This window comes from Tribolium castaneum, chromosome 2 (assembly GCF_031307605.1).
Source record: "Tribolium castaneum strain GA2 chromosome 2, icTriCast1.1, whole genome shotgun sequence".
Lineage (NCBI taxonomy): Eukaryota > Metazoa > Arthropoda > Insecta > Coleoptera > Tenebrionidae > Tribolium > Tribolium castaneum.
Genome location: NC_087395.1, coordinates 6,221,926 through 6,230,912, shown reverse-complemented (window position 1 = coordinate 6,230,912; position 8,987 = coordinate 6,221,926). Strand labels below are relative to the sequence as shown.

At 28.9% G+C, this 8,987-nt stretch overlaps 2 long non-coding RNA genes across 3 annotated transcripts; both read right to left on the bottom strand.

Annotated features, from left to right (window-relative positions):
- Nucleotides 1-1,578: 1,578 nt before the first annotated feature.
- Nucleotides 1,579-4,301, bottom strand: LOC103314662 (uncharacterized). Its single transcript, XR_010332888.1, has 2 exons — nt 3,425-4,301; nt 1,579-3,370 (listed from the first exon to the last, which is right to left on the bottom strand). It is a non-coding gene; the product is annotated as an uncharacterized LOC103314662 (long non-coding RNA).
- Nucleotides 4,302-4,336: 35 nt separating this feature from the next.
- On the bottom strand, nt 4,337-6,609 carry LOC135265290 (uncharacterized). 2 transcript variants are annotated; one of them, XR_010332886.1, is made up of 4 exons: nt 6,469-6,609; nt 5,065-6,420; nt 4,670-5,015; nt 4,337-4,628 (listed from the first exon to the last, which is right to left on the bottom strand). It is a non-coding gene; the product is annotated as an uncharacterized LOC135265290 (long non-coding RNA). The 2 variants fall into 2 exon arrangements; XR_010332887.1 differs by having other exon boundaries at nt 6,481-6,609.
- Nucleotides 6,610-8,987: the final 2,378 nt, after the last annotated feature.

The window sequence follows — 8,987 nt, the reverse complement described above, 5'->3', positions numbered from 1 at the left end:
CAAGTAATATTGATTATTAAAGATTTTATTATAATTTTTTTTTCTATATTGATTTTAATTTTAGGGGTTTTAATTGGCGTAGCTTTTTTGAGGAAGATGATAGCAATTAGAAAAAAATGTAGGGAAAAGGGTAGCCGGGCTGAGGCTTTAGGATCAAATCCGCATTCAAATGGGGATCTTTTTTCTCGGTCAAGAAATGATTTTTTTGAAGTTAAGTTTAGAACTACAATTAGAAGTGTTCTGATAATAATAATGATTAGAGCTAGTAAAATTAAAATATGAATTACTTATACTATTTATAGATCTTTTGATTGGAAGTCAAATATAATTTTTATACTATATAAGTAATTACCTACCTCATCAGTAGACTGAAATATAAAGAAATAATCATACTACGTCAACAAAATGTCAATACCAGGCTGCAGCTTCGAACCCAAAATGGTGAATCTGGGAGAAGTGATTATTTAAATGTCGAATTAGACATACTAGTAGGAATGTGGTTCCAATAATTACATGAAGTCCATGGAATCCAGTTGCTATAAAAAATGATGATCCGTAAGCTGCGTCGGCAATTGAGAAAGAAGATTCGTAGTATTCATATCCTTGAAGAAGTGTAAAATAAAATCCTAAAATTACTGTAAGTAGTAATCCATGAGTGGCTTGCTTAAAGTTATTTTCTATTAATCTGTGATGTGCTCATGTTACTGTAGGCTTATTGGAAAATGAGCCTGGAATGATCAAATTAGAGCTTGGTAAAAGCATTTTATTTACATTAAAAGGAGAGTTGTGAAATTCAATTTAATTTGATAGTAGCTTGTTATTTATTTGGTGAGTTTATTTTTTCTGTAAGAAGAATTTTTGTTTTTATTAATGTTTTTGAAAAAATTCTTTTAATTATAGTGAATAGTACTGTGAAGGATTTAATTTTTTAAGGGAAAAGCATAGTTGATTTTTGGTACCTTTAGTATCAGGGTTTATTAAGTTGGATTCAAAGAATTGATTGTCTCGAATTTAAAAGAGCTAAAATAATATATCTTTTACTGTAGAAAAAGTATTTATAATATTGTTTTAGTAATGAAACGTTAGTCGTTTTTAAATATATCTAGTTTTCTGAGAAATAAATTTAATTTATTTATTTTTTATTATAATTATAATTTTTTATTTTATGATTAAAGTAAAATATTTTTATAGGGATAAGCTTATAAAAGGATTTCTATAATTAGATTATCACTGATTAATTTGTAGGATTAGAATTTTTCATTATTTTTAATATGTTATAATTAATTAATCTAGTAGTGTGATTTGAAGTTTATTTGGATTTTTTATCAGAATTTCTTAAACAATGGGGAATTATGAGTAATAATGATAAAATTAGTATAATTTATTGTAAAATTAATTTTTATTTATAAGGTTAGTTTAAGAAACTCGGCAATTGAATTTTCACCTGTTTATTAAAAACATGGCTTTTTGATTATAATTTAAGGTCGGGCCTGCCCAATGAGTGTTTTAATGGCCGCAGTATTTTGACTGTGCAAAGGTAGCATAATCATTAGTTTCTTAATTAGAAGCTGGAATGAATGGTTTAATGAGAAATTAACTGTCTCTAATTAATTGTATTATAATTTGAATTTTAAGTGAGAATGCTTAAATTTTTTAAAAAGACGAGAAGACCCTATAGAGTTTTATTTTTTAAGTTTTTATTGGTATTGAAGTTTTCTTTTCCTTGATAGTTTAAAGAATTTTGTTGGGGTGATAGGAAAATTGATTTAACTTTTTTTTTGTTTTTACACTGATTAGTGAATTGTTGATCCTGAATTTTGGATTAAAAGATTAAATTACCTTAGGGATAACAGCGTAATTTTTTTTGAAAGTTCATATTTACAGAAAAGTTTGCGACCTCGATGTTGGATTAAAATTAATTTTCGGTGTAGAAGCTGGAATATTGGGTCTGTTCGACCTTTAAAATTTTACATGATCTGAGTTTAAACCGGCGTGAGCCAGGTTGGTTTCTATCTTTTATTTATGTTAATGTTCTAGTACGAAAGGACCGAATGTTAAAATTACATTTTGGAGCCCCTACCATATATTCACGCCTATAAAAAATTACTATACTAGAAATAAATAATACAAATCTCATAAAAAGAAATGATATTCAGTCAAATAAAAAAGTCATAACAATTCTTCTAGAGTTAATTATTAACAAATTAAATTCCAAAAATCAAGTTAATCCCTCAACAATAAAATAAATTCTAAAAAGAAAAAAAACCGTTCTTCAAAACAAAAACAATCCAGAAAAAACTAAACAAATATGAATTATTTAAAATTCTATTAGAATATCCTTAGCCCCACAAGCCAAAATTTTTTTTAAACTATTTAAATAAATTCATAAAACCAATAAATCCCCCCTCAAAACACAACAGCAATTAATTAAAGTATTAAGAGTGAGATATGTGGAATTTTTTTGTTACAATAAAGGTGCAAGAAGAGCCCACACTACGTTTTGGTTGAATTTAACCAACTCACCTATTACTATTAAATTAGAGGCTTCTTATTTCAAATACAAATAACTCAGCATCACGGACGCACATCAGACCACACCGTTCCTCAAACAAAACTGAAGGAAATTCATTTAAGTTTCAGTTATTAACAGCTTTCCTGTTTGCAACAAATTTTATTTATTTTCCCACATAAAATAAGTTCATTCGAACATCAACAGCTTTATTAATTACAGTTTATAGTACACATAAATTTACAATACTACAATACTTTTCGTCTGTTTGTACATTTTTAATGCTTAAGCTAGTTCTAACATAATATTTCATAAAATGCTTAAACAGTTTCAGACACTGGTAAAGCTTGTAACAATAAATAAAAACTTGACTAACGTCCGGACTAAAATTGCTAAAATTTAATTATAAAAACACACATTAGTCCACAATAACTTACGTACCTACAATTCGTCATAATCACACAAATCACACGTAATTACTTTTCAAGAATTATTAGCTGGGATTCACTAAATTGTGATTAATACCTATCGTTTTCTTCCACCTAATACTGCGATAATTACAGGGATAAAATCGTCTCAGTTCACTTCTCCACAAAGTAAATGTATTACTCTGCAGTTACTAAAAATGAGTTAGTAGGTGAAACAAAATTTAAATTACGAAACTTACCCCAACTTTAAGTAAAAAACACATTAGAGCTAATTATCTTGTACGAACAGACACAAGCTGATGGAAATCTGTACCTATCAGCGTACGGTCTTCCATTTTCATCAGCCGTCAGTAACAATTTTTCGACGAACTTTTGTCGACACCTTGTTTTTAACTTTCTCACCTTCTCGTAAAATTTGCACATTTGATTTTTTCTAAAACACGTACTAAAGTCCGTCCTTATTCACAATAAAATTTAAAAAACTTACATCACGCAGACCTCTACGGACACTCCTTGTTTGTATCCATCGAAGTTGTAGATAAATTTCAGATTATTTTTTATATTATATGCCGCTTTTGGGTATATAATACTTTTGCGTGATGCACAAATACAGGAAGTGTCTTGGTTCCTACTCATAATGGGCTCTATTACTGCCATACTCTGAAAGTACCGAGAAAACTCCTTTTCGCGGCTTTTTAATATTTTGGAAAATAGTTCTTTAGGGTAGCGGTCCAAGTGTTCACAGTACGTGTGATTTTGGCAGTTGGGGACCACCGTCTCGTACAAAAAATCACCCCCAATTTCACTCGAATCCGGAAAGGTCAAACCCTTGCGATCATCTAAAACTACGAATTTACTACTTCTTTCCTCATTAAAACCAGTTTAAAATTACACAATTAGAAGACGAATGAGAGAAAAAATTAGAGTGTCTTCATTAAAAAACTTTGTGTTATTCTGTTATATTCTCTGAGATTAGTTTACACTGATTAACGCTTGCTAAACTTACCCATCTTGGCTGGATTAAATGACATGGTGCCCAACTAAAAATCAATTTATTAATCAAACTTGTAACAGCTTAATCACACAGCGCTTCACAAGATATATTCCTACCTCTTTGAAAACGGCAAAAACCAACACAAAAACCCACATTTCTTCCACTGCCACTGAAGGTTGTGTACTGTCTTCTGAACAGGTACATCTGACACTAACAGCAAAGGATTAAGAGTTAATGATACTTACCGTCCACCACCTTGACCATCATTTTCACTAACAGCAGGAGACCGGCTCCGAAGGGTATTCGACTACGAAATTCTTTCACAAGAATTTACAGGTCGCCGTGACATCAAAACTCATGTTTACTTTTATTTCATTAGAAAAGGTGGAAAAAAAAAAACGAATGTATAGAATCAATGTTTTATTGTACCGGGAAATGGTATAACATTTCAGCTTCAAAGACACGTCTATTGATCGCAATTTAAGGAAAATTAGTTGTCAGCAAACTCTCCTAAACTCGGTTAAAATTAATAATTGGTTCGTATGCACAGACACAGGCGGAAGGAAACCAGAATAAATCCCACACAGGTTTTCCGTATTCATCGGCAACCAACAGCAACATATCGCTGTACTTTTGCATACACTTCGTCCTAACTTCCCGCGGCGTTCCCTGGAATGATCTGCAAGCTGTTTCAGCTCTAATAAGAAAGTAGAAATCGTAATCACTTCATGCACTTACACACATTCTTCTGTCCTTACGCCTTGCTTGTAGTTATCAAAATTGTAAACATATTTCCACTCGTTTCTGACGTTTTGCGCCACTTTGGGATATTGCGTTTGGACGTGAGAATTGCAGATGTAATATTCAGTTACTCCGTACAATCGATTTTTGATAGATTCTTCCTCGGCGGTGCTTTGCGGCATGAAATAATCTTCCCCGTATGTGGTATTTTCTAATATTACGCTAAATTTATTTTTGGGGTAATGTCCGACGTCCTCACAAAATGTTTTGTTACCGCTACACTTTGGAGCAATGAAAGTTTCATGCTCTTCTAGCGAGTTCGGAAAAACGATGTGATTGTTTCCTGCCATAAAAAATAATTAAATTTTCATTTTCAAGGCGATAAATCTTACTCTGCCAGGCTGGACTTGCTTGAATACTGACTAAAAAAACTATAAGAAAATCCAGAAAAAGAGAAAAGAAATAACTAACCACTTCCATAGTCATAAAATAAACACAGACGAAAACACACTTCACCCACATTCGACGTTTGCAGCCACGAAGAATAATGTTGAATAGAATCATAGAATAAGAGAGAGGAAGAAGCGAATCTCTCTGTCTACCCCTGGTTTTTTCGCGAAAGCGCCACCTAACCCTGAGAGAACGAACTAATTCAATAATAGCGGGAAATTCAAACAGGACATTTTATTTATTTTCCAAATTTAAAGAATTATAAATGTTAAATGTTTCTGTACTCATGCGCTGTTACGAGACATTTTAATAAAAAAGCATCTGTAACAGTTGCAATAGCACAAAAACATTTAACATCGCTTAATAAAATGAAACAAAGTCTTTCCAATAAAAATTTATTAAAAAAATAATAACATGCTGGAATGTATAGGCAAAATTAATTTAACTCGAATTGTTCTTCATAAACATACTCAGATGTAATAATATATGTAAATACATTGTCTAAATATACACAATGATCCAGAGAAACTGAGTATGTTGGCATCAGATTAAATTATTGAATTGCTACCTGAAAGTGTACACTATTGGTATCCTTTAAAATTTAAATTCAGATTGCTAACAGACACAGTATTTCCGGATCAGTCTGTATAAATACATCAGTTTTGTTGGTTTGATTACTTGTCTACAGACTGTTCAGAAAAGCAAAAAAATATCAAAATTTTGCTTGTAACCTTTGACAATAGTCCAATTTTTAAGTCCCTTAAGGCTAAATTTAAACAACTATTTTTCGAAATTTATTCGCGGTTATAAGGTTTACGGACGTTTGTAAAAGCGGCCCTAACACGTACTTTAACAGTTTGATGTCAAAGTTCTTGATAAGTTTTGAAATTTTTTAAAAGTAATCTCGATTGCATCATAGTTATTAGTAAATTACTCAAACACAAGAGAATTACAAGTGTGCTGAAATTATTTTAAATAAAAAGCCACATATCTGATATACATAACTATAACTGGAAGTTAACTGATTAAAACTACCATGTAATCATTTAAATTTATAATAATAGTAGGCTTTAATATTGATTAACTTGTATGATACTTGTAGAATACGTTTTTTCGCTTAGTTTCTAAATTAAGCAATCACAAAAAGGACAAACCTTGTTTTTTTAACAAGCATAGGCGTTATAACATTGTGTAAAACAACATAAAAGATTAAGACATAGAGGGACATGGCGAATTTGAAAACCTTGAACCATAGCAAGTCCTAAACTCCCTGCTTTCACAAAATACTAGCTTCGCAACTACAATAAATTTATTTATTATTATGATATACCTATTAATTACTGCACATTATATTTAACTCGTCTTCATGGGATTTTCAATTACATCCCAAGAACCGTTATCATCTCCAAGGACGGTCTTCATCTCCTAAACATCAAGAAATTCCCTTATTAGAGAAGTTTGTGTGATCCTTCTTGGTTTAATACGATTATATTAATATCTAGAAATCGCAATTAATTGTTGTATAGACACCTTTCAATAACGTTTACCTTAATTTGCCTTAAGTTGATTTATCCTTCATTAAAACACTGTCATTCGCACTATACACTAGATTCAAATAAAAGATCCATATAAAAGTAGAGATGTTTGATCACAAAATCATCCAAAAAATCACGTTAAATCGTTTTCTGAAGTCTTTAAAACACGTTAAAACAAAATGTCGCCAAAAACCGCAACGACAGCAAAATAATCGGCTGTTGATAAATCAAAGAATTAAAAAGAGAAGTGTGCGCACAACAATTTGTCTAACCGCAACTGCTGGCACAAATTTAGTTTACACTAAATTAAATTCCTAGTTATAGGTTCTCCTAAAAACTAAATCTACATACTGATTCAAAAACCTATTTAAAATTTCTTACGCACATACTCACATATACAAAAATTAAATAATTAATTTTAAAGCCATGATAAAACTTTTTATATAAAAAAAAAATTCTAACTCAAAGACAATCCTCCCTAAAAAAATGCCCGCTTACTTAATTTTGCTCCCCTGAGCGGGCCTAGAAAAATTATTTCTAAAACATATAAATACTAATAGATTTTACCTAATTCTAGAAAAATTAAAATTATAGTAATCAACCCCTTTGTCTTGAAAATTGTTCCTAATTATCAAACATGATTAAAATAATTCTATTCTAAAATAAATCAATTAATATCTAAGTAATTAATAATTCTAAATTGAACTAAATGTATTAATAAAAATTAAACCCCTTCTATTTTATTTATCCCCTAATTTTAAATAAAATAATATTAATTTAAATTAAAACAAAATTCATTATTAATTACTTGACTGCTTAAAAATAATTTTTCCACAAATTTCAATTAAAAAGATTTAGCTACATTTCCTTTCTCTAGATTAAAACTTTTTTTAAAAAAATTAAATTTCTAACCCAATAAATTAATATTTACTTAATTCTTTATATTCTATAAAAATATGAATGTAATGAAATTTAAATTTTAACTAAAATCTTAAATTCAATGAAACTTGAGTAATAATGTAGGAAAGAGGGAGTTTTTTTTTTTTCTATAAAAAATTTATGTATTATTATTAAATATATTTATTATTAATAATCGCTATTATATTTAAATATTTAATCTTCGTTTAATGATTTATAAGTTTATATAGTTACATATTTATAGACAATTATATATATATATATAAATATTTAATTAATAAATAAAAGAAACTTAATACTAATCATATTCAACAATAATTGGATTTTCCTTTCACTTAGCAAGCGATGGTTAATCCTGGGATAGTTATAGTTAAATAAGAATATCCAATTTATTAAATACGTTATATATTCATATAAAATTATTAATTATATATAACTTTTATTAATTATATAAAAATTATATATAAAGCTAATTATTACATTCTAATATATAATTATATTATATATAAATCAATGCTTATCATATATATAATTATATATCCCATGATAATTAAATAAGTTTTAATGTAGGTACCTTTTTTTATGAAATTTTTTAGAGAAAAATTGACATCTTTAACATTTGCTAATGTTAACTTAAATTGAGGAAAAATTGATGATGCAAAAAAATGCAATTTTCGTGAATTTTCTAAAAATTAGACTTAAAAATATTAACTAAACCAAACTTCATTGAATTAGGCTTATGAAAGTTGCGAAATTTAAATTACAAATAAAGTTTTAATGAAGTGCCTGAAAAAGGATTATTTTGATAGAATAAATCATGTAAGAAATTACCTTCATTATACTTGATAGAATTAAACCACCACCTAGAGTATCAAAAACTCTAATACATCATATACTAAAGCATAAAAAGATAAGCTAATTAAGCTATTAGGTTCATACCCTGCTAATGAAAGTAAAATCTTTCTCTTTTTAATAAAAATATATAAAATTCTTTTCCTAAATTCTATAGTTTTAGGGACCCTAATCTCAATCTCCTCGTATTCATGGTTAAGAATATGAATAGGACTAGAAATTAATTTGTTATCGATTATCCCCCTATTCTCGAATAACAAAAACATTTTCTCGTCTGAATCAGCTTTAAAGTACTTCATTACCCAAGCCATAGCATCTCTCATCCTCCTAATAGCAATTTTATTATTACTATTAACAAATGAATTTATTCATCCCCTAATAAATTCAAGACTAAAAGTAATAATAGACTCAGCTTTATTAACAAAATTAGGAGCCGTCCCATTCCACTTTTGATTCCCTCAGGTTGGTTTCTATCTTTTATTTATGTTAATGTTCTAGTACGAAAGGACCGAATGTTAAAATTACATTTTGGAGTTTGAATAAAGTTAATTATTTTGGCA